The following is a 25,593-nucleotide window of genomic DNA, read 5'->3' on the forward strand; positions in this document are numbered from 1 at the left end:
TTGGTTGGAAAACATTGAATCAAGTATTCTTTACTTTGTAAAAGATGGCAGCTTAAAGGAAATTTAAAAAAAGCTTTTCCATTGGTATTTGAAAAGTTTTTGAAATACAGAAAGCAGTAAGTGTTCATATCCTTTAGCTTTAGGAAAATTAACCAGTGATTCTTATTCAAATTTAATTCCATGTCTTCAAACAGAAACACAATTATTTTTATTTTAAATGAAAATGGTAATAATGTATTGTTTAGCAGATTCAGTAGTCTTTATTAATAAAAAATTGAGAGACAGAAAATAAAGGGATCTCATGATACATGTGAATCTTTTCATCTAAAATGTAGTACTGGGCTTCCCTGGTGGTGCAGTGGTTGAGAGTCCGCCTGCTGATGCAGGGGACACAGGTTCGTGCCCCGGTCCGGGAAGATCCCACATGCCGCGGAGTGGCTGGGTCCGTGAGCCATGGCCACCGAGCCTGTGCGTCCGGGGCCTGTGCTCCTCAACGGGAGAGGCCACAACAGTGAGAGGCCCGTATACCGCAAAATAAATAAATAAATAAATAAATAAATAAAATGTAGTACTTATTGCTGTTAGTGCATATGATCCATTCTGTGTATCTGTGAAACTCCACTTTTAATGATTTTTAAATTTTTTTAAAAAGAAACAAAAAAGAAATGTACTTACTTTTAGGATTACTGAAATTAATACTGAACACAGTAGGTGAGAAGTTATAATTCTTCTTAGGTACTATACAAGGTCCAAATCCCTTACTTTCTCTATATGAAGAATGAATGAAGACTTAGACTATTTATATCTTCCTAATTATCAATGATTTATGTACACTATGTATTCTTATAGCCCTGAATATAGAATAGGATTTTTTTATAGTTGGAATCTTCAATCTAAAAAAAAAAAATTCTAGCCAAATGATTTTGATTGAGATTGTCTAAAAATAAAAATCTGCCACGGTTACCATGGGTTTATCATTCCTCCTGTGGACCATATTCAGCCCTCTTTTTGTGCATAGAATTCTCATTATTGTCCCTCAGTCTGCACTGCTTTTTGCATTGGACTTTTAAATATATACAGTTGCTTTCAATTGCGAGATTAAACAAGATTTATAGTAAAGATGATTACATGGCATGTATATATCCATTGCGATTGCTACAGGTTTATTTGTATTTTTGTAACACAAAGGTGGCCTTGAGGATTGAATACCATATGTGCAAAACTAAACTAGTCTTCATTCACTCCTTATGTGCTTATCGATTCATTATATAAATAAATTTTCTGCCCTACAGGTACTTAAACATTTGCATCAAGGATATCTTAGGAACATTCTGTACATTCTAAGCTCAGTTCTAAGCTCTAAGCAGCGCACAACTAAATTTTGCCTTGACTAAGTGAAACAAAACAAAACAAAAATCTCTGCCTCATTTAAGGTAGTGATTAACGTGGGTACGGCTTACGTAACCGGGTCTGTCCTTGTATTTCTAGGTGTTTCTTGATATCAGGATCAACAGATGACCTCATTGACCCTATTATAAATCTGTTTCAGTAGAAATAAGCATATTTGTAAGCAAAGTTTTACTCGCAGCCTGTTTTTTTTTATCCTGTAGGATAGCTGTCTGAAATACCCCATCTGATGTGCAGTCAAGGGTAACCTGAAGAAATGAATTGAGATTACATTTGTTTTAAACTCCCTTGTGAGCTGTTAATTTTATTACTTTATGCAGTTGTCAGCTGTGGTGTTCTTCAGATCTCTAGTTGTGGTCAAAACATCAGCCAACAAAGCTGTGAAAAGCTTGGACAATAACTCAGGTAATTTTCCAATTAAAAAGAATATAATCCTCAAATCCCACTTTAATTGAGAACCTGCTAGGGTAAATAAAATCATCCCCCTTGTCCCGTCAAAAACCCAGGGTAAATGGAAAATAGTAATGAGTTGTTAGCAAGAGGAATGTTTGTGTAAAAACCATAAAACTAGGTGAAACAGATAAATGTAGAAATGTATTGTCAGTATTATGCTGTACTTAATCTAAACCAGTAATATGAGGATTCAGTAGTAATACTAAGGCAGCTAACTCCATAGAGTAGGAGATCCATTATGGTCAGTTTGACAGATAAGGCAGCTGTAGGTATACTCTCAATTTTGGTTCTATTAGTCTATGTAGACTATATACTATGTAATGGAAAGTTTCCTATTGTATTTGTACTAAAAAGTAACAACAACAATTTCAGTGCTCGTTTTAACTTGATTGTATTGTAATCAGCAGGGTTTTAAAAATTGACTCAAAGGTTAATCTTGGTGATCATCACATTATACTCTTATTCTTATCAGTTATATTTAGTGGCAGATTGCAAGCTTTCCTTATTATCTTGTTAAATCAAGAGGTGAAAGCCTTTCAGTGCTTCTCTTTTTAAACATCTTTTATTAATGCTAATATGCCAGATGGGAGAAATTAAAATGGTTCTGTTCTTTATGCTGCCGCTACCCACAATTTTACCACATCATTTGCTGGTTAAGGAAGCATATGAAAATGATAGGTAAAGCACACAGTTGTAAAAGTTCAGAAATGATGGAATTCCTTGTCTAAGAGAAACCTTTATTTTTATTTGACTGGAAAAAAAAATGCTATCACTCTCTGAACATTGACAAAGCAAGAATTAATATACTTGGAACTCATATACAGTGTAATATTTCCCTGTTATTTATGTTTACTTTACTCTTAAATTCGAGACAATAGTTGGCAAGATGATTATTCAAGAATAATCCCCTTTGATCCATTGGGTTAATTGTCCAGAGCAACAAAGTTCATTTAAATGTTGCTTCTTTCCCGTTTTCTCATACTTAGGGAAATCAGTGGCTCAGGTGGGTGCCTACTTACTGTTTTTTTACAGGTGTTAGGAAATAGGTATAAAATATTTGATCAGGTTAGACCTCTCTGTCTAGGAGAGTATTTTTAAGCCTTCAACTTTTCCATGGGTTCACCCAGATAAGCTTTGGATCCTAAGCAATTCACAGAGTCTCAACGGTTCTTCCACCCCATCTTTAAGTTTTGAGAAGCAATATTGAGATGCATATACCATGTGCTTTTATTATAGGGATAAGCTTGAATTGACTATAACTTTTGCTTAAGTTAAATCATTTGAAGCTTAAGTTTATAATATTTAATACTAATTGAAAACAATTTGAAACAGGTTACTTTCTACCCATCCCTTAACAGATCAGGTCTTTCTGGTTGAGAACTCTGGGTTCAGGAAAGGTCCAAATCTTTTCTGTTCTTTAAGGGGGAAAACCAAGATTACTAATGGTATCATTGCTTTTAGTGGAATCCCCAGTATAAATTGAAGATGAATGCTGTATTTTTTGATTCTGCTCTTAAATTGGGAAGTGCTCTCTGTTTTCTTCTCTTCTGATTTTGATTTGACTGCACTACTCTCTATGCATCTCTTCCCCAGTATGTCTCCCACAGTCCAGATTTGTCCAGAGATCAAAAAGCAAATGCTATAAATTAATGGCCATATATTAGTTTATAAACTTGAAAATTGCATTAGACTTAACTTGCCCAGGATATCATAGCTCTACAGCAGAAGAGAAGAGTAGATGAAAATCACTGTCCGTTGTTGGAAAGAGAATAATGGGAAGTCAAAAGCACAATGAAACTAGAGTAAAAATACCTGTGTTCAAGGCCAGGATCCTAAAATTTATTAATGTGCCATCTCTAGTGTGTCAGTTTCTCTGAGCTTTAATTCTTTACTGGCAGTCATTCAGTCATATAGCATTGCATCCATTCACTAAAACATGTATATTTTGGGGACACATGATATGTCTGAAGCTTTATTTTCTTTACAAGATTGTTGATGTTGATGTGGGAAACACATGAAATATAAAATATGTCATAAATTATGATCACTTTGTTTCTATGGCTTATTTTGCAAAGACACACATAAAGATTTTTAATATCTCTTATGGGTATAGTTTTCCCTTTGTATTGACTTTACTATATTTAATTCAATTTTTAGATTATTTAAAGTATCAATGGTATGTTTACATAATTATACATCTAGAAAGATAGCCAAAAAGTTATTTCAATCTGTAAAGAAGACATGTGTTTGGAATTGAGTTTTCCGTCTAGTTCTGCTGCACATTCATGTCAAATGAAAAAACAAAACCAAAAACTACCTCCCTGTTACCACCAACGTGGACAACGCTACCACCACCAAGGACACAACACAACACTGTCAATTTCTTGCCAGCAGCTAGGAAGGTTTATCCATTTTTCCTAATGTATAGGTCCTCCAGACTACGTATGGAATCTAATGAAAATGGAAATCCCTCACCGTTACTATAATTGAATGTTAAAGTAATAATGAACTACACATAACTGCCAAAATTTAAGATTACAGTGTTAGGACTTCTCTGTTTTAAGATATATCTGCATTTTACAAATTGTTCTCAGCAATTTGTATTTTCATAAAAACAACATACAGTGTTGTTCAACTTCTGCCCCTGTAATTTTCAGGCTGTTTTCCCATTGCCGCAGTCTGTTAAACCTCTATTCCTTTTTAGCAATTTCTGAGTAAGAAATATACATAACTGATAGAACTGTTATAAGACAGAGCTCTGTAAAGCAGAGACTAATGGCGGGAGAGACACCATGATGGCAGGGTAGCTGACTTCATTTTGAAGTAGGAAAAGGACAGCTTTCAGACACCAGACCAAATCTGAAGCACATGGTCAGTAAGAGCAGAGTGGCAGGCCCTGGAACTGAGAATAAGGTAGGAAAGTCCCAGATGTCAGAGAGCTCTATCTTTTGGTCCACTTGTCTTTTCTGAATACATTCGAGTTACAAAAATTGCCTAAAAAGGGAATTATATTTCAGTTTCTGTAATTCATTTTCAAAAACAGCAAAAGAATATATTTGCTCCATAAAAATTGTATTAGTTGGCATTCGCTAGTGCCAACTCTGGTCTGCTAGCTATCCCAACCATCTTCCACGGCTTTCTATGTTTTTATTTTAGGAGAATTCCAAAATCTGCCTGAAGGAAATGTGCTCAAAGATTTATCTCACAAACAGTTTTTTTTATGCTGTCATAAATAAGGAGACTAAAGATACATAAAATACAACTACATGTTTGAACTGGTTAGAGAAGTTATTAAAGCAGGTGTCTGGTAGTGCCGATATATATAGACAAGTTGACGTCTAAGAGGAAAATTTGGCCCATAATAGCTGATTGTATTGCAAAGTCTGGCTTGGTATGAGGCTGCAGGACATTAATGTAAAACCTTCCTTATTTATTAGGACACAGTCAAAGAAGTTGGGTTAAAAAATAACTTGGAGGAAATTGACTGATAGATTGTCTTCCAATGAGAACCTTGATCAAAAGGACTTTAATCTTGCCCATAGAGAAGGTTCATTCAACCATTGTTTTGAAGGCCTGCCCGGCACTATCCAAAGGAAGGTGTTTTTATACTGCTCTTATTTTGGCCAAGTGCATTCATCTTCTGTACTCTTTGGCAACAAGGAATTTATCAATGTCAAGGAAAATACTCAGTATGAGTCTGTGCAGTTTTGTTTAAATCTGGGAGCATCCAAGTCAGTGCAGATAACCTAACACCCGATCAGAAAGCTTGTCAAAAACACTTACCTTGTTTGATTTTGGAATTTTTAAAACGTTTTCCCTAATAAAGAATGAACTGTAAAGATTATGGAAATGTAATAACAAGCATATATGGGACACTCTACACATAGCTCCTTAGATATTTTCACTGCAGGCAGTTAAGTTGTACCAGCATGTGCATTCTTATCCCTGTGTGCTGACAAAGAAACTGAGGGTTCTGAGACCCTCAGAGACAGGAAATGAGTTTCCCAAGATTGCACAAGTAGTAAATGATAGATCTAGGACTCAAAGCTGGGAGTTCTGGTTCAAAATTCTGTGCTTGCTATTTCCCATACTGCTGCCTTTCCTTCTCTACACAGTAAAGCAAAGAAACAATGCATAAACAACTCTTCTTAAGATTAGCTTGTTTTATCAAGAAGCAGAAGGTATAGTACAGGTCTTAGAAGACTCTGACTAGATATTCAAGATCTAAAAATTGAACGGCGTGGACTCGCTTCAGTATATCTGCATATATTCTGAGTCTCCTTTGGAAATGCTGTTTTGATTGTGAGGGCAGGGAATATTTTGTTTCAAAAATTCTTAAGTGGTTTATGATAAATTTTGTGCCACAAGCACATTAAATTGGCAGACAGATGATCAATGTGGTTCATATTACACCAAATTAAAGGTACATATTGCTTAAAAGTAAATATGATAATGTCAAAAATAAGTAGATTGTTTTTATATATTTATATCAACTATTCACTGATTGTTTTCACTTAAAAGGTCCATTTTATAACTGAAGAAACTGATATTAATGAAGTCATTGATTTGCTTAATGGAAGTCTTTTGTAGATCTGGGTTTAAAACTGCAATTGCCCATTCTTGAGTTGCCTAAGGAGCCACTTTAGCTGTGCAGTACATGTTCTTCCAAAACAAACGGTGAAACTGAAGGTCAGTACAGTCTCCTTGTTCAAGAAGGACAAGGCAGGCTGTTTCCTGTATAGACTCCATTAGTTTTTCCGAGTGACCTTGTCCCAGTGCAAAATAAAAGACTGTAGTACACACTAGATAGAATCAAAACTTCTCTCAATTTCCTGCTTCTGTTTCAAGTATTAAATATATGGATAATTCCCAATGGGGCACCAGGTACATTTATATTTTGAAATGACCTCACTACAGACGGCTTATATATTAAGGACCTACCCAGTCAAACAAATGAAGTTCAGAGTTTAGAGTTCTGACTATGACAATACATGTAGTTTAGCTTGCTGCAAGTTAAAAAAAGACAAGTCTTAATTAAGATAAAAATAATAAATTGCCTAAATATTGAACACACGTATGAGAATATATTATATCAATGACTAATACATGGTTTTGAAATCTGGATAAATGTTTAAAATGTTTCTTCAATTAAATCCTGCAAAAGATATAACCTAAGAATATAACTGTTGGAACTGGGTTTATTTTTGTTACTATGAGTATGATGTATTTGATGTGCTGCTAATAGTTTATTCTGCCAATTACACTCACTTGGTAAACCATATCCAGATTTTCAAATGGTGGGCAGTACATTAGGTGCTGCTCACCCCACTGCTTGGTGGGGAGGGGTGGTGCAGAGTAGGAAGGAGGCTGGCTTTTCCTCCTCTTCTTCCCTCCCTTTCTCCTTTCCTTCCTCCTGTGTTCTCTTCCTTACCTTCTTTATTTTTTCTTTCAAAAATCATTTATTGAGCCCTTTGCATGATTTAAGTACTTTGCCAGAACGTGGGGATAAAATGGTGAGTAAGATATCCATATACTGCCCTTTTAGAACTTTCAGACAATGAAAAAAATCAAACTGGTAAACTGGCAATTACTGTTCAATGTAATAGATTCTCTATTGGGAAGTGAGTGATACTATGGGGTCCACTAACCAATATGGTGAGGGAAGGAGACCTCAGCCTCCTGGAGGAGATCACATCTAAACAGAGGACTAATTCATCATTTATTCCTCTTCTTTAAGAGCTTCTCAGGCTTCCCTGGTGGTCCAGTGGTTAAGACTCCACGCTTCAAATGTGATCTGGGAAGTTCCGCATGCTGCGTGGCCAAAAAAAAAAAAGGAAAGAATTTCTCATTTTCTGCAAAATTAAGATGTTGCTCAAATATTCCCCATCTTCAGCTTTACTTTTCCTTTATCCTTGCACGTGTCTTGGACTTTGGCGCATCTTCACTAATCAGTCTCCATCTCTGATCTTAATTCTCATCCTCCAGTTGTATTTATTTCACCCTATTTTGTATTATAGTTTATTGTTTCCATGCATTTCTCCAGCCTAGAAGTCAAGAATTGATTCTCATTTTCCTTCTTTGTCCTCCACTTACAGATGCTATGCCCTGTAATAACCTAGAGTGTATCATTGTGTCTAGAAGAGAAGTCTCTGATGGAATTAAAATGATTTATGCACTTTTAAAATTCATTTACTCAAAGAATTGATTAATTATTTACCATGTGCAGGAAAAAGAGAACAAAAGTAAACATCCATCACGAATAAACATATCTAGTAGTAGAGATCAGACATATTCCCAAATAGGTTCGGTTAAAAGAATTAGCTTATGGGCTTCCCTGGTGGCGCAGTGGTTGAGAATCCGCCTGCCGATGCAGGAGACACGGGTTCGTGCCCCGGTCCGGGAAGATCCCACATGCCGCGGAGCAACTAAGCCCGTGAGCCATGGCCGCTAGGCCTGCGCGTCCGGAGCCTGTGCTCCGCAACGGGAGAGGCCACAACAGTGAGAGGCCCGCACACCACAAACAAAACAAAACAAACAAACAAACAAACAAACAAAAAAGAATTAGCTTATGGCATCGATTCTTCTGTTCAGCAAGTGTTTATTGAATGCCTACTATGTGCCAATCCCCATTGTCATACAGCTTACATTCTAATTGGGGGATATTGACAAGTAAACAAATAAATGAATATGATGATTTCAGATAATGATAAAAGTGCTGATAAAAAATAAAATCAAGTAATGTAATAGAAGGTATATAAAAGGGTTGTGACAGATTGAGGCATCACGGAAGGCCTCGGTGAATAGGTGTCATTTGAAGTGAGATCAGAACAGTTAACAAAGAGCTGGTTATGGGATGATCAGAGAGAAGGGAGTTCCAGGTGGAGGTGACAGCAAGTGCAAGGAATGCATCTGACTTATTTGAGGAAAGTAAAGCAGTATAGTTAGGCTGATGACCAGCATCTAGGGAAGAAGTGGTTTGAAAGTTAAATTGGAGAGGAAGGGATGGGTCAGATCATTATCACATCTTGTAGGTCATTGTAAGGAGTCTCAGTTTTATTTTAAATGTAATGAGTGTATGGCTGTGGTCTCCTTTTCCGTCTCATCCCAGGGATCCGTCATTTGCTCCAAAAAGGTGACCAGGTCCGGCTTAGAGACAATAAGAGCCATGGAGTCCAGGTTCCTATAGTTCCTAAAATCACATCCAAGCTATTATGTGTATAGAATGGATGAGCAACAAGGCCCTACTGTATAGCACGGGGAACTATATTCAATATCCTGTGATAAACCATAATGGAAAAGAATATGAAAAAGAATGTATACGTATGTATAACTGAATCACTTTGCTGTGCAGCAGAAATTAACACATTGTAAATCAACTATACTTCAATAAAAAAAAGTTGTCACAATGACAACAACAACAGAATAAATAAATGTAATGAGAAATCACTAAAGAACCTTAAACAGGTAAGCAACAAGATGTGATCAACACATCAAAGAGAAAACTCCAAATTCTCTGTGGAACGAATGTATTTTAAGGGGAGGAAAGTGAAGGCATGGAGCCCTGGTTGGCAGCTGTTACTGTGGCCCATGAAAACGATAATAGTGCCTTGAACAGGGAAGGTGGGAGAGAAAACAGAGAAACGGAAAAATTGGAGATGTTCTAGGGAGGTAGATTCAGCAGGACTTCCTGATGGATTAAGTGACAAAAAGAGCGTAATAGATGAATTCATCAATGGCTCTTCATGTCATTAGTATTCAGAATGTGAGGGAGTTATGGACACTGGGGTATGGAGGCAAAACTGGGTTCCCTAACATAATAGTTCATGATATGAATCCTTAGAGATCCTAGGGTAAGCCTTTTCATTGTTTCAGTACACCTGGGAGGAAGTATATATTAACCCTTGTTAAGGCTATGGAGAATAATTAGGGTCTTTGTTTTTGCCTGGAATTATATCAACTCAGTGCTCTAAGACAACTCATATTAATTAAAAACTTATTTAGTGTAATTTGTGCCATGAACTAGATCTCTCAAAATGTAGGTCCCTTGATGGAGAATATTGAAATATTGATATCCTTTGTGGCAAAAGGTTTAGAACACTTCTACTTAGATTTTTGGATATTTATGTAATTGAATTAGCTGAGCCACCTTTCTTTCCTACTCATCTGACTTGCTTACCAGTAGCTCTTCACTCTGTTAGCCTTTGTCTAAAGTAGCAAGGAATTCCAGTGACTCTAAATTAGTCATATGTGGGGTTTCTTTTGGAAGTCCAAAACAAATAGCTTTTATAAAATAATATTTTATCATCCATGTTCCAATTTTCACATTCAATCTAAAAGTTTCTTTTAAAAATGACCTTTAATGGAGAGTCAATATGATTCCATGGAGTATAATTGAAACATGTGTTTTCTCGCATCAAAATTAGTGTACCACCTTTAAAGTCTCATATATACATATATTTAATATGAATGTATATTTATATAAATATATATATTTTCAGTGGTGTAAGAATTACTAGGGGAGTGAATAGTACAACACAGTGGTCTGAAGTGGTAATGAAGATTCTGATGCTGAATTCTAGTGCATTGGCAACTCTGTCATGAATTTACTATTTGATCCTATTCAAGTCATTTGAATTCTCTTTCTTTAATTTCACACCTGCAGGATGGTGCAGCAAAGAAGTACTGATGAAACAGGACAAATATTAGGTCACACAAAACAGATAAAAAGGAAAGTGAATAACTTGAAATGCTAAATTAGGACTTTATATTAAAGATTAAGCAATGAAACTGGAGACAAAGTCTTGTATTTTCTTTGAACATATTTCTCAGTTACCATATTGATTTTTAGTCATTTGTTTTACATTTGTTGGCTACATTTTATGTGGCAGGAATTGGTGGTATGAAAATTATTTTATTAAATTTTCTTTTTATGTAAAGAATGCTCAGTTTTGCTGAGGGAATTTTCTTTATTACTGAACAGGATAATTTTATCCACATCCATTGACTTTTTATTTTGTCTTGTTGGTCTTCTGTTACTATGATATTTTATATACTATTTGAGTGATCCAGAAACTGATAGATCCTGGTCAATAGCTCTTGGAATTTTTACCTAGCTAAAAAAATAATTTTTATCATTCTTAAAAAAAAAAACCCCAAAATCATTATTAACGTATATGCAATGTTAGAATATATGCAGCTGTGCTGCCTTTGAAGTAGATTTCTTTTTGTATGTAAAGAAGAAAAGACTATTTTTCTAGTGTTTGCTGGAAATGTGGAGTTTTTTCTTGTTTGTTTGAAAATAGAGTTGGTATTTGTGCAAACTGTCCTTAAAATGCAGTGATCTTGTGGATGCATTGGGGAACCTTATTTAGAAAGTCTACAACTTGATAATCATTTTTATTTGTTTACTTGCATTCCTTTTATATATTATATTTTTTATATATATATTATATATATAGTATATTCCACACTTCCACCACAGAATGCACTTCATTCAATGAGAGATGAGAAACATAAACTAAAAAGACTAAGAACTTTTTCATGAGGAACCCAGGGCCTAGTAGATTATGGCCTTGGTTGTAGCACTGAATTCAGAGAGAAATGTGGATCCCATCAACTCAGAACACAATACCCTTCAATATGAAATGACTACCTCACAGAGGGGTTTTCATCTTTAGACTGACTCCTATTGTCAATACTGATGCAAAATCATACAAAACACCTTACGTTTATATGGTGCTTTACTTTTTAAAAGCAGTATTTCACTTCACAAACATGTATTGTGATCCTACAGTAATTGGAATATAAAGAAAAAAGGCACAGTACCTACATTAGAAGAATGTATAATGTAGTGGGAAATAAAACATATATAAATAGGTTAAAATACAGTAACCCATTATGAATGGAAAGATGCTAGTGTTGTTATGTTATTTGAGTTCTCTTGTAATTCCTTGAGATCAGTAAGGAAAGCTGTCTGCATCTGATGAGTGAGGAAACAGCTTAACTTCTCTGTTGGGTGAAGGGCTTTGCCTGAGGTCACAAAGCTACTTGTTGGTATAGTTGGAGTCCTCTGATTCCTCAGCTGGTGCTCCTTGTACAACTTAGTATTCTGGCATAAAATTGCTCTGCTTCCTTCACTAATACATGGATGTTGCAAAGAAGATGTTAGTTGACAAAAGTTGGCCTGTTAGGAGCTTTCTCTGATGTGAATTCAAATCATATTTTGGAAGGCACTTTTCAGGCAGTCTCCAAATAAGGCATCCTTGGGTTTTTGCCTTTTTATTAGAAAGGGACTCTGGTTTTCTGTACGGAAATTTAATGAGGTTTTATTCATATTTAAATATTTGAATAATTATATTTGCTTATATGGTAAAAGCAAATTTGAGGCATGTGGCTTTTTGGCCAAAAAACAGAACAATAAAAAATCCTGGTTCAATCAAACTAATAGTTGGATTCAGTAAAGAAGATAACTGGCAAGTCTAGTTTCTGCTTTTCTAGAAAGAAACAGCAGATTTTGATCATTTTCTAATTTTTGTAATAGTTCTTGTTGCCTCAGAAAGTTGGAAATGTGTTTTCTCATTTAGTATTCTTGAAAGAGCGTTTAGGATTAGGTTCCTACCTCCTGAAACAGCAGAATGTGTAAGAATGAACTTAAATTACACAATGATAACTATTGTATGGACCATGTTGGAAACCTCCTGGGTACTGGCAGCCCATGCAACCTAAATTATGGAGAATAAAGATTTATTTCTAAGCTACTCTCTGACAAACTTTGAGAGTGTGAAAAGGAAGCTAATTGTTTTAGTCTTTTCTGTATTGATTATGTTCGAAGTCTAATTGAATCAGATAGACATAATATGTACATAATGTGCTGATCATGCAGTTGGACTTGTTGCAAACACTGATACAATTAAGGATTTGTTACACTTGTATAATAAACAGCTATTATCAAGGACTTTTAACTAAGTATTAAAAATTCACTCTCAGCTGCAACTTGCCTTTCATAGTCTCAAGCAAGGAAGCAATTTTCTTTTTACAAATTTTCTTTTAAAAAACGTCGTCCTCTGTAAAGCTTTGTAACTAATTTTCCTTTGATAAAAAGTTTCAGTCATGAATCTCCCTTCTGAAATGGAAAATTCCTGATACATGAGAAGTAAAAGAGGAAACAGTTCATTTCTACATTTAATGTCCTTTCTCATCAGGTAGAAGACTCCTTTGTTAAAAGAGGAACTCATCCTTGTTTTAGGAGGTTAAATAATAGGTTATAAGGAAAACATTAAAAACCTGCCCCTTTCTTTCTTAATCCCACCTAGATGGTATCTACTTTTGTTGTATATTCTCCTACACATTTCCATGTATTTGTACAAACACATACATCTCTTTTTTTCACCACATTTTAAAAAGTCAGATTTGTAGTTACTTCTTCTAAATCGCATCTCAGTAGTGGAGTCAAATTTTTTTTCTGTCAAGACCAATAGATGGGCCAAGCAGTGCTCATTCTTCTAACCTTTCCTTTGAGAAATTACTTACATACATATACATCATGAATTTAGAGTTAGGTAATAAAAATAATGGCCTGCCATCTTGAATTATTTACCCTCAAATAACTTCTATCAAATCCATTCACACTCACACCAGCTTCTTCGAGTCCTGGCAGGGGAGATCCTGAAGGCTGTGTGGGGCCCGTGACGGATGCACAGCAACGCTACCAGCAAGGAACTGATTCTGAATGCTCCATTCTCTTGCAGAGGAAAACAGCTGAGACTCACTGCTCCCTCCATTTTAACTTCAGTGGTTTCTCCTGAACTCCTCCCCATCCCCAGAATAACAATCATTGAATGTTTTGATGACTAGATAGAAATCTTCTAGTTTCTCCTCCCTACTCTTTGTAGGAAGAAATAGGTGTCACAGAATCCAGTTGAGCACAGGTAGAGAAAAGTTTTATTAAAGAAGACACATGTTTGATGAGCCCATCATTGCAAATTTTTCAGTATTTCACTTAGTGATGCTGGAATAAACAGCAAGAGAAATAACAATACTGACCTCAACAAATAAATGGTAATCACTTTGATGATCTTTATGATTCATTCCTTTTATGGTTAATTTATTGTATTAATTTTCTCTTGCTGCATGACAAACATTTTCTTCTCATTCCTATACATGAACATTGAAAGACTTGGAAATAGTTTCATATATTCATGATTCCCACAGTGAAATATGTTCAATAATACATCAAAATTCTTAAGCTTAGGAAAAACAAATTCAGAATTAGGATATTGGGTAGCACATTAAAGCCCCAATGGATCAATTCCTTTCTTACCATTTGGATAATCATTTCACTTCTAGTTAACTTAGAATAGATAGAAAAACCTAGAAGAATAAACTGTGTGGGAGCAATATGGCTGAAACAGTCACCAAATAATCATCAAGTTTTATTGAAGTAGTTTATTTAGCTAGGGGAATCCAGCTTTCTTTATCCAACCTTTGTTCCTCATTTGTTTCTGACATTCAAATATGTATTGAATAGGTGAAACCTCTATTTCACCCTAGTTGAATCATCTCAGAAATTTTCAACTTTACTAATGATCCGAGCTAGGCTTTGGCCTAAACAACTTGGCTATATTTAGACATATTTGGAATAAGCACTAATAATTTAATCAGTAGATGACTAGGAAATATCTATTTCTGTGACCCATAAAGAACTTTCCAACATACTCAGCGTGCAACTGAGCTGAATACTTAACAGAGCCTTTTCAAGCTGCGGGGTGGGGGAATGGGTAAAATAAGAGAAAGGGATTAAGAGGTACAAACTTCTAGTTATAAAATAAATATACAGTGTAGGAAATATAGTCAATAATACTGTAATAACTTTGTATGGTGACAGATGTTAACTAGACTTTTCATGATGATCATTTCATAATGTATAAAAACACTGGGGAATTCCCTGGAGGTCCAGTGGTTAGGACTCAGCGCTTTCACTGCCAAGGGCACGGGTTCAGTCCCTGGTCAGGGAACTAAGATCCTGCAAGATGCACAGTGGAAAAAAAAAACAAACCACCACCAACACCACCAAATCACTATGTTGTACACCTGAAGCTAATATAATATTGTAAGTCAATTATACATCAATAATTTTTTTCAAAAGATTCAGTGGTTTGGGTAATTACCTAGGATGGGTCTTTCTTTATGCTTAGTATTGATGAACATAAATTTTCCAGAAGTGTTTGCCTACGTGCTACATATCAACTAAAATCTCTGCAGTCTTTTATTAGATACTCTACTAAAAAACTTCATTTAAATAGATTTGATGTTTATAATATTGTTGGTTGAGCTACTTAGAAAAGTAGGAGCCTGAGCAGTTCATAAGTTTAAACAAAACTTCTGCGTGGTCAAATGTTAATTTAATGTAGGTCCAAATGATGAAGATTGTGTGGTAATGGGCATGGGAGGAAATAATTCTACATGGAATCACCATGTTCTTTGTCTTTGAAAAATATGATGCTCTAAATAGACACTTTCCAAATCCTTCAACATGTTCAAATTTGAGTATAGATTAACCTTATATTGACAAGTTTTAACAATAAGTTGAAAATAATCAAATTATATGCATCTTTCCTTACTTTGTAGATAAGGACATACTGAAAGAGTGTTATCAAGACATTGCTTTTCACATACATTCATTAGTAATTCAAAGATTTAGTAGCTGATGGTGATGTTAGTGTAATTAGCAGGAAAAAAAATGGAAGAAATGCATGTTGCTATAGCAATATGTTCATCATGAATGATCTACAGCATAAACACCCAGATTAATTTACAAGATGCCAGGTAGAAAGCTGCATGGCCAACTAGGCTACTCTCAGGTGCCACAGTATTTGTTTTTATTAAGTATAAACATTGCAGTGGAGCTTTCAAGGTATGTGTGCTTGTCACTGTCAATCACACAGGGGTTGCATTCCCAAAGAGTTTTCAATTCACTTTAAATTTTTAACAGATGAAGAGAAACATTTTCTTTTTCAGAGAATTAAAAAAATATATACCAGCACAGATGACATTTTGACACTGAAACAAGCTAACAATCTCCTTGTTCATGGGCAGAGTGTGTTTCTGTTTCATCTGCATACTTGCTTTTGATACCAGAAGTATGGGGGTTTTAATGTGCAAGCGGATTTAAAAATACCGAAATTGGAAGCCATGGTGTCAGGAAACCTCTTAAGAAAGCACTTGTGGATATGACCATAATCTGGATGACATTTTAGCCCACCATAGTTTAGGTTATTACTAGAAACTCAAGACAAAAAAGGCATCCTTACCTCATTGGGCAGGGAAATGTGATATGTGGGTGTATATATAGGTGTGTGTTTATGAGCAAGTCTGAAAGATATAGTCGTCAACTGGATGCTTGTTGCTGATGGTATTTCGGGGCTTGGAGCCAGACACATGGGATGGTACTAGGGACTCACATTCCTCAGCTTGGCCAGTGGGATGGTCCTGTAGCCTTGGCACAAACATAAATCATGTTCATGATCTGACTTTCTCATTCTCTGTTGCCTGAAGAGTCCGACTTCAGAGTTGCAAAAATGAGAAGGGGTTAGAATAGGGTGGAAGTTATGAGAAAGGCTCAGGAATTTTAGAGATAGTGAAGCTTAGATGATCCCATCTTCATTCTCTTACCATTGACACTTATGGCTCACAGGGTAATTTAGAGGTTTATATGACCTGTGTGGAGTGTGTGTAATTGACAAGATTTTCATTAATTTATTCAGCATGTAAAAATAGCAATAAAAGCTGTGGTGAAGTTGGCCATTGTATTTTACTCAAAATACTGTATGATAAGACTCAAGAAATGGAGATGGCATGTTCTAGTGGGGACACTGTGTAGTGTTGTAGTATCCACTTGGGACAAAAGTCAAGTCACCATATGCTTCTAGGTCGCTTAATGTAAGTAAGGCAAGCTCATTGTCCCTGGGCAGCATACAATTTATAAGGATGCCCAGTACTGAATTTTTGATAGAATGCCAACATGTTGAGGTCAGGACCTTCAAGGACATCAGGAAGAGTACTAGAGTTGTGGCTGTGTTTTTTCTCTAGTCTAGAGAAGAATTGGTTCTCTGGGACTAATTCCCAACATCTGGTTAAACCATGTATGTTATGAGATTCGGCCAAGGGAATTTTAAAATTTTAAGCCAGACCTGGCATTCACTAGTACTATCCCTATGGGATTTAGCCTGGAGGCTAGAGGTTGCCAAACCCAAGTTTGGACCCTGCATTACTTAGGCTGGGTAGACAGCCCGCTCTGTAGAGGAAATGAACAATAAACATTATGTCCTTTGGGGTTCCACAAAGGAAAACAATAAACCTGCATCAGTCACGGTTCCAATAAAGGATGGGTTGCTTCAGGCTACTGCCCAAGGCTGTTGTAGGCAGTCAGCCCCAGAAAAGAACAAGTAACTTTCTTTTCTTGCCCTACCCTGTTAGGGAGCCAGTTGCTGGCCACCAGCAAAGCTGGTGCTAATCTAATCAGGATGTTTTGCTTTAATTTCTGGTGTGGCTTTTTGTCTGAGTTGAGGAGGAAAATAGGATTTTTTAAAATGCTACATTTCGAAGTTGTTTGTATTGGTTTAAGTCTCTGTTATTTTCCCAGTACAAATTTTGCATCAGTAAAACTGGTTAGGCATTTTGACTTTTAATCACATTGCTTAAGGTATATAGTACAGTGCTGTTTTGCTTGGTTCAGCATAATTTTCTTAAAACAAACAAAAAATGCCACTCACAATAGGAATGGGGCAGGAGTGGTACCAGAGTGGTACCAGGTGTTTTTTGCAATTAGTGGCTTTTTAAAAAATTGCTACCCACTCTGGTCTTTAGATCTCACTTAACTCTGCTCTACTTTTTTTTTTTCTATATGATATTTTACCATTACTGTTTACTGTCTGTATTCCCTCAAGAGCATATATGCCCCCCACTGACTTTTTCCAAGTGCCTAGAATTGTACCCAACACATAGCAGACTTTCCATACTTGGTGAGTATGTGAATGGAGACTATTTGGATATTTTGTTTGTTGGGACATTTCCTCAGGCCAAATTCTGAACGTTTTTTTCTTATTTGGCTTTATTCAGCTAGAAGTCATGAAAAAGAAAATAGTTCTTAAAATAAATTTTAAATTCTTTAAAGAAGTTTTACTTCAGTAAGCCTTATATTTTGAATAATACCACATCTTATTTTATCTGAAAAGTACAGGAGAGCAAAGATAGAGTAGGTATTATATGTTGGAGATTGTTATAGATTGTAATATTCAGAGGTTTTCTGGTTTCCTTCTAGTATACACTAACTGTAAGAGTCAATGAATAGTAATAAATGAACTGCATATTTGTGTGTACCAATGAGAATATATTATCTTCCGTCAGATGTTATCAACTGAAAAGAATTATTTAATGGTCATCCGTGGTTTGTTTTTGTTTGAGAATTGTAAAATGAAAATGTTACTAAAGAGAAATGCATCTTAGTTTAAACCATAAGGTAGTTCATACTTAGAAATTACAGGATTTTTTTAAAATTTAAAGACCTTAAATATTCTATTTTATTTGGTATACATGGATATGAGTTCTATGTAAACAAAATTAGAAAATTATCAATTGAGGCATGAGCATGAATTTTTTGATTAAAAAAGAAACATGTATACTATAATTTTGATGATGTGTGACTGAAATTGTGTTTGTGCCATGCAGTGTTCTTAAATGCAAGTACTGCAAATCCTCAGTGAAGATGCAACCAAAAAAAGAATCAACTTTTTTTCAGATATTGAAATAGGCAACTTACCTATCTGTTAATATTCTCAAGGAGGTTAAAAGTATAGTCAAAGTTACTTGTGTAGTAAAAAAAAAAAAAAAAAAAAAGGGGGGTATGTATGAAGTCGAAGTATGTGTACATCTCAAACTCTAAGCTCTTTTCCCTAGAATGTCGCTTTTTACCTACTTTAGGGGGTTTTTATGATGGAGTAAAAAAAATGCCCTGGATATTATAGGGGTCATAGTAAACTAAATCTGTCGAACAATAGGGAAATGCATGACTAGATATTATTATATATGTTTCTAAGGTGTCGTAACAATGTGGTAATAAAGTACAGTCTTTTGGTGTGGTCTCTTTATATCAGGTGGACAAATAAATTGAAAGATTCTGATATAATAAGAAACTTGGATGAACCTGATTATCTGTTTGACTGAACCATATTACAAGCTCATCTAGAGTGCAGTCTATGCTGACACTTACTTTCCACTTTTTCCATTGTATCAAGTATCTTGCCTGAACTTATCTTAAAATGTAGTTGTTGGTAGATAGGTATTAATGAAGGGCAAAAGGTGTTACACAAGGGTCTGTGGAGCAGCAATATTTAAGTTCTGCAATGAGGAAAAAGAGGCAATTAAAGAGAACAAAAGCATCCAGGGAATTGGGAAGAAAATCATGAGAGCACACAAGAACGGTGTCACAGAAACCAAGGAAAGTGTGCATCAAGAAGAAAGGTGTGGTCAAGAATGCTGCAGAAGCCCTTGGAGCAAATACTCTTTCTGCAGTTGTTGCAGCTGCCATTTCATCTTGACAAGTTGATGTTTAGACAGTGGTATCACTGGGGACATTCTGAAAATGCACCAGAGATTGAAACCTATGTAGTTTTGTATAAGTGAAATGCTCTGCAGATAAGTTTAACAAGGCAGACGCTAGACTAGTGATGATAGGAAAGACTAGAAAATGAACATTTCTGTGGTCTGTAACTAATCTCTGTGTCTTCTTCTAAATCTGTACAGTTTGGTGCAGTAAAGACAAACAAGATTTTAGAGAAAAACAGGATTGAAACCATGACTCAATTACACTCACACATATGTTGGTGTATTTATGTGTGTATATATATGTATATATTTCCCTTAATTCGCTGGGAACCAATATTTTAAAATAAAATTCTTTAAAAAATATTTTGACGGGGCCTTCAAATAGAGACAATTTTGTGGGTTTTGCTGTGTCAAGATGACAAACATCAATCTGTACCTATATTTAGATACTGTTGTAATTGATCAGGTTGATTATCCCTCAATAATGCATTCACTAAACATTGATGACATTTTTGATGGTTTTTATAATTGATACACATTCAGTGCAATACACAATATATGGTGAAATAGTCTTTTTTTTCCCCATAATGGCATCCGAGTTCATGATATTCAGCTCTCTTTAAGAAAATGTATTGCTTAATTGAGAAGGTGTTTGAAAGGATTCCAGTGAAAACAAAGCAGGTGCTGTTAAATTCCAAAATAAAATTACATCACATTTTAAACTACATTTCATCCTTTACACAATCCAAAATGTATAGTCTTCCTCAGATAGCAAAGGAAATATTAAAATTTACTTAAGTAAGACTTTTGCTTCTTGCTTTGGTTGAAAAATTTAATATTTCGAAAAGATAACATGTTTTCAATTTCTAAGGCAATGCATTTAATTTCAAACCAATTCATAGCTTCCTTATAATAAGCAACAGTACGATTAACCTGATTCTGAAAGTCAAACGAGAATCTTCTTAAGGCTTTATTCATAAGAACTGTGGAGAAGGGAGCTTAGCTGTTATTTCTGTTTATTTTATGTGAAAATGAGAGAAAGTCTGACCTGTGAAACTACAGTAGACATTGACATAGAGTCATTGGTGATCATTCTATCTAAAACCCTGACCACTGACTCCCCCCCTTGCCAAATCACTCTCTCAGCCTTTACCCTATCTTCTTTTTCTTGTTTGTTTTGAGGATCTTATTAGAATGTATTTTTTTGTGGTTTTCTTTTTTTTAATTGGAGTATAATTGCTTTACAATGTTGTGTTAGTTTCTGCTGCACAATGAAGTGAATCAGCTGTATGTATACATGTATCCCCTCCTTTCCACTCACCCCCCCGCCCCGTCCCACCCAATAGGTCATCACAGAACACTGAGCTGAGTTCCTGTGCTTTATAGCAGGTTCCACTAACTATCTGTTTTACACATGGTAGTGTATATATGTCAATTCTAATCTCCCAATTCATCCCACCTTCCCCTTTCTACCCCTGTGTCTACATGTCCATTCTCTACATCTGCATCTCTATTCCTGCCCTGGAAATAGGTTCATCTGTACCATTTTTCTAGATTCGACATATATGCATTAACATATGATATTTGTTTTTCTCTTTCTGACTTACTTCACTCTATGACGGACTCTAGGTCCATCCACTTCTCTACAAATGACCCAATTTCATTTGTTTTTATGGCTGAGTAATAGTCCATTGTATATATGTACCACATCTTCTTTATGCATTCATCTGTCATTGGACTTTTAAGTTTTTTCCATGTCCTGGCTATTGTAAATAGTGCTGCAATTAACATTGTAGTTGTGTCCTTTTGAATTATGGTTTTCTCAGAGTATATGCCCAGTAGTGGAATTGCTGGGTCATATGTTAGTTCTATTTTTAGTTTTTAGAGAAACGTCCATACTGTTCTCTACAGTAGTTGTATCAATTTATATTCCCACCAACAACGCAAGAGGGTTCCCTTTTCTCCACACCCGCTCCAGCATTTATTGTTTGTAGAGTTTTTGATGGTGGCCATTCTGACTGGTATGAGGTGATACCTCATTGTAGTTTTGATTTGATTTCTCTAATATTAGTGATGTTGAGCATCTTTTCATGTGTTTGTTGGTCATCTGTGTGTCTTCTTTGGAGAGATGTCTACTTAGGTCTTCTGTTCAGTTTTTGATTGGGTTTTTATTTTTTTAATATTGAGCTTCATGAGCTGTTTGTATATTTTGGAGATTAATCCTTTGTCTGTTGATTCGTTTGCAAATATTTTCTCCCATTCTGAGCATTGTCTTTTCATCTTGTTTATAGTTTCCTTTGCTGTGCAAAAACTTTTAAGTTTAAATAGGTCCCATTTGTTTATTTTTGCTTTTATTTTCATTACTCTAGGAGGTGGGTCAGAAAAGATCTTGCTGTCATTTATGTCAAAGGGTGTTTTTCCTATGTTTTCGTCTAAGAGTTTTATAGTGTCCGTTCTTACATTTAGGTCTTTAATGCATTTTGTGTTTATTTTTGTGTATGGTGTTTGAGAATGTTCGAATTTCATACTTTTACATGTAGCTGTCCAGTTTTCCCAGCACCACTTATTGAAGAAGCTGTCTTTTCTCCATTGTACATTCTTGCCTCCTTTGTCATAGATTAGTTGACCATAGGTGTGTGGGTTTATCTCTGGGCTTTCTGTTCTGTACCATTGATCTATATTTCTGTTTTTGTGCCAGTACCATGCTGTCTTTTTTTTTTTTTTTAACATCTTTATTGGAGTATAATTGCTTTACAATGGTGTGTTAGTTTCTGCTTTACAACAAAGTGAATCAGTTATAGTTAAACATATGTTCCTATATCTCTTCCCTCTTGCGTCTCCCTCCCTCCTACCCTCTCTATCCCACCCTTCTAGGTGGTCACAAACCACCTAGCTGATCTCCCTGTGCTATGCGGCTGCTTCCCACTAGCTATCCACCCTACATTTGGTAGTGTATATATGTCCATGCCACTCTCTCACTTCATCCCAGCTTACCCTTCCCCCTCCCCATATCCTCAAGTCCATGCTCTAGTAGGTCTGTGTTTTATTCCCATCCTACCCCTAGGCTCTTCATGACATTTTTTTTTTCTTAGTTTCCATACATATGTGTTAGCATACGGTATTTGTTTTTCTCCTTTTGACTTACTTCACTCTGTATGACAGACGCCAGGTCCATCCACCTCACTACAAATAACTCAATTTCGTTTCTTTTTATGCCTGAGTAATATTCCATTGTATATATGTGCCACATCTTCTTTATCCATTCATCTGTTGATGGACACTTAGGTTGCTTCCATGTCCTGGCTATAAATAGAGCTGCAATAAACATTTTGGTACATGACTCTTTTTGAATTATGGTTTTCTTAGGGTATATGCCCAGTAGTGGGATTGCAGGGTCATATGGTAGTTCTGTTTTTAGTTTTTTGAGGAACCTCCATACTGTTCTCCATAGCGGCTGTATCAATTTACATTCCCACCAGCAGTGCAAGAGGGTTCCCTTTTCTCCACACCCTCTCCAGCATTTATTGTTTCTAGATTTTTTGATGATGGCCATTCTGACCGGTGTGAGGTGATACCTCATTGTAGTTTTGATTTGCATTTCTCTAATGATTAATGATGTTGAGCATTCTTTCATGTGTTTGTTGGCAATCTGTATATCTTCTTTGGAGAAATGTCTGTTTAGGTCTTCTGCCCATTTTTGGATTGGGTTGTTTGTTTTTTTGTTATTGAGCTGCATGAGTTGTTTATAAATTTTGGAGGTTAATCCTTTGTCAGTTGCTTCATTTGCAACTATTTTCTCCCATTCTGAGGGTTGTCTTTTCGTCTTGTTTATGGTTTCCTTTGCTGTGCAAAAGCTTTTAAGTTTCATTAGGTCCCATTTGTTTATTTTTGTTTCTATTTCCATTTCTCTAGGAGGTGGGTCAAAAGGGATCTTGCTGTGATTTATGTCATAGAGTGTTCTGCCTATGTTTTCCTCTAAGAGTTTGATAGTGTCTGGCCTTACATTAAGGTCTTTAACCCATTTTGAGTTTATTTTTGTGTATGGTGTTAGGGACTGTTCCAATTTCATGCTTTTACATGTACCTGTCCAGTTTTACGAGCACCACTTATTGAAGAGACTGTCTTTTCTCCATTGTATATTCTTGCCTCCTTTATCAAAGATAAGGTGACCATATGTGTGTGGGTTTATCTCTGGGCTTTCTATCCTGTTCCATTGACCTATATTTCTGTTTTTGTGCCAGTACCATACTCTCTTGATTACTGTAGATTTATAGTATAGTCTGAAGTCAGGGAGCCTGATTCCTCCAGCTCTGTTTTTCTTTCTTAAGATTGCTTTTGGCTCTTTGAGGTCTTTTGTGTTTCCATACAAATTGTAAAATATTTTGTTCTAGTTCTGTGAAAAATGCCAGCGGTACTTTGATAGGGATTGCATTGAATCTGTAGATTGCCTTGGGTAGTATAGTCATTTTCACAATGTTGATTCTTCCAATCCAAGAACATGGTATATCTCTCCATCTGTTTGTATCATCTTTAATTTCTTTCATCAGTGTCTTATAGTTTTCTGCATACAGGTCTTTTGTCTCCTTAGGTAGGTTTATTCCTAGGTATTTTATTCTTTTTGTTGCATTGATAAATGGGAGTGTTTCCTTAATTTCTCTTTCTGATCTTTCGTTGTTAGTGTATAGGAATGCAATAGATTTCTGTGCATTAATTTTGTATCCTGCAACTTTACCAGATTCACTGATTAGCTCTAGTAGTTTTCTGGTGGCATCTTTAGGATTTTCTGTGTATAGTATTGTGTCATCAGCAAACAGTGACAGTTTTACTTCTTCTTTTCCAATTTGGATTCCTTTTATTTCTTTTTCTTCTCTGATTGCCATGGCTAGGACTTCCAAAACTATGTTGAATAAGAGTGGTGAGAGTGGACATCCTTGTCTTGTTCCTGATCTTAGTGGAAATGCTTTCAGTTTTTCACCATTGAGAATGATGTTTGCTGTGGGTTTGTCATATATGAGCTTTATTGTGTTGAGGTAGGTTCCTCTATGCCCATTTTCTGGAGATTTTTTATCATAAATGGATATTAAATTTTGTCAAAGGCTTTTTCTACATCTACTGATATGATCATATTTTTTTTATTTTTTAATTTGTTAATATGGTGTATCACATTGACTAATTTGCATATATTGAAGAATCCATGCATTCTGCAATAAATCCCACTTGATCATGATATATGATCCTTTTAATGTGTTGTTGGATTCTGTTTGTTAGTATTTTGTTGAGGATTTTTGTGTCTGTATTCATCAGTGATATTGGCCTGTAATTTTCTTTTTTTGTGATATCTTTGCCTGGTTTTGGTATCTGGGTGATGGTGGCCTTGTAGAATGAGTTTGGGAGCGTTCTGCCCTCTGCAAATTTTTGGAAGAGTTTGAGAAGAATAGGTGTTAGCTCTTCTCTAAATGTTTGATAGAATTCGCCTGTGAAGCCATCTGGTCCTGGACTTTAGCTTGTTGGAAGATTTTAAATTATAGTTTCAATTTCATTACTTGTGATTGTTCTGTTTATATTTTCTAATTCTTCCTGGTTGAGTCTTGAAAAATTGTACCTTTCAAAGAATTTGTCCATTTTTTCCAGGTTGTACAGTTTATTGGCATCTGCTTGCTTTTAGTAGTCTCTTACTATCCTTTGTATTTCCACGATGTCAGTTGTAATTTCTCCTTTTTCATTTCTAATTTTACTGATTTGTCCTCTCCCTTTTAAAAAATATATTTATTTATTTATTTTTGGCTGCATTGGGTCTTTGTTGCTGCGTGCAGGCTTTCTCTTGTTCTGGCAAGAGGGGGCTACTCTTCTTTGCGGTGCACAGGCTCTCATTGCAGTGGCTTACGTTGTTGCAGAGCATGGGTTCTAGGTGCGCGGGCTTCAGTAGTTCTGGCACGTGGGCTCAGTAGTTGTGGCTCACTGGCTCTAGAGCGCAGGCTCGGTAGCTGTGGCACACAGGCTTAGCTGCTTCATAGCAAGTGAGATATTCCTGGACCAGGGATCAAATCCTCATCCCCTGCATTGGCAGGCAGATTCTTAACCACTGTGCCCCCAGGGAAGTCCCTCCCTTTTTTTCTTGAGTCTGGCTAAAGG

This window comes from Kogia breviceps, chromosome 4 (genome assembly GCF_026419965.1).
Source record: "Kogia breviceps isolate mKogBre1 chromosome 4, mKogBre1 haplotype 1, whole genome shotgun sequence".
Classification (NCBI taxonomy): Eukaryota; Metazoa; Chordata; class Mammalia; order Artiodactyla; family Physeteridae; genus Kogia; species Kogia breviceps.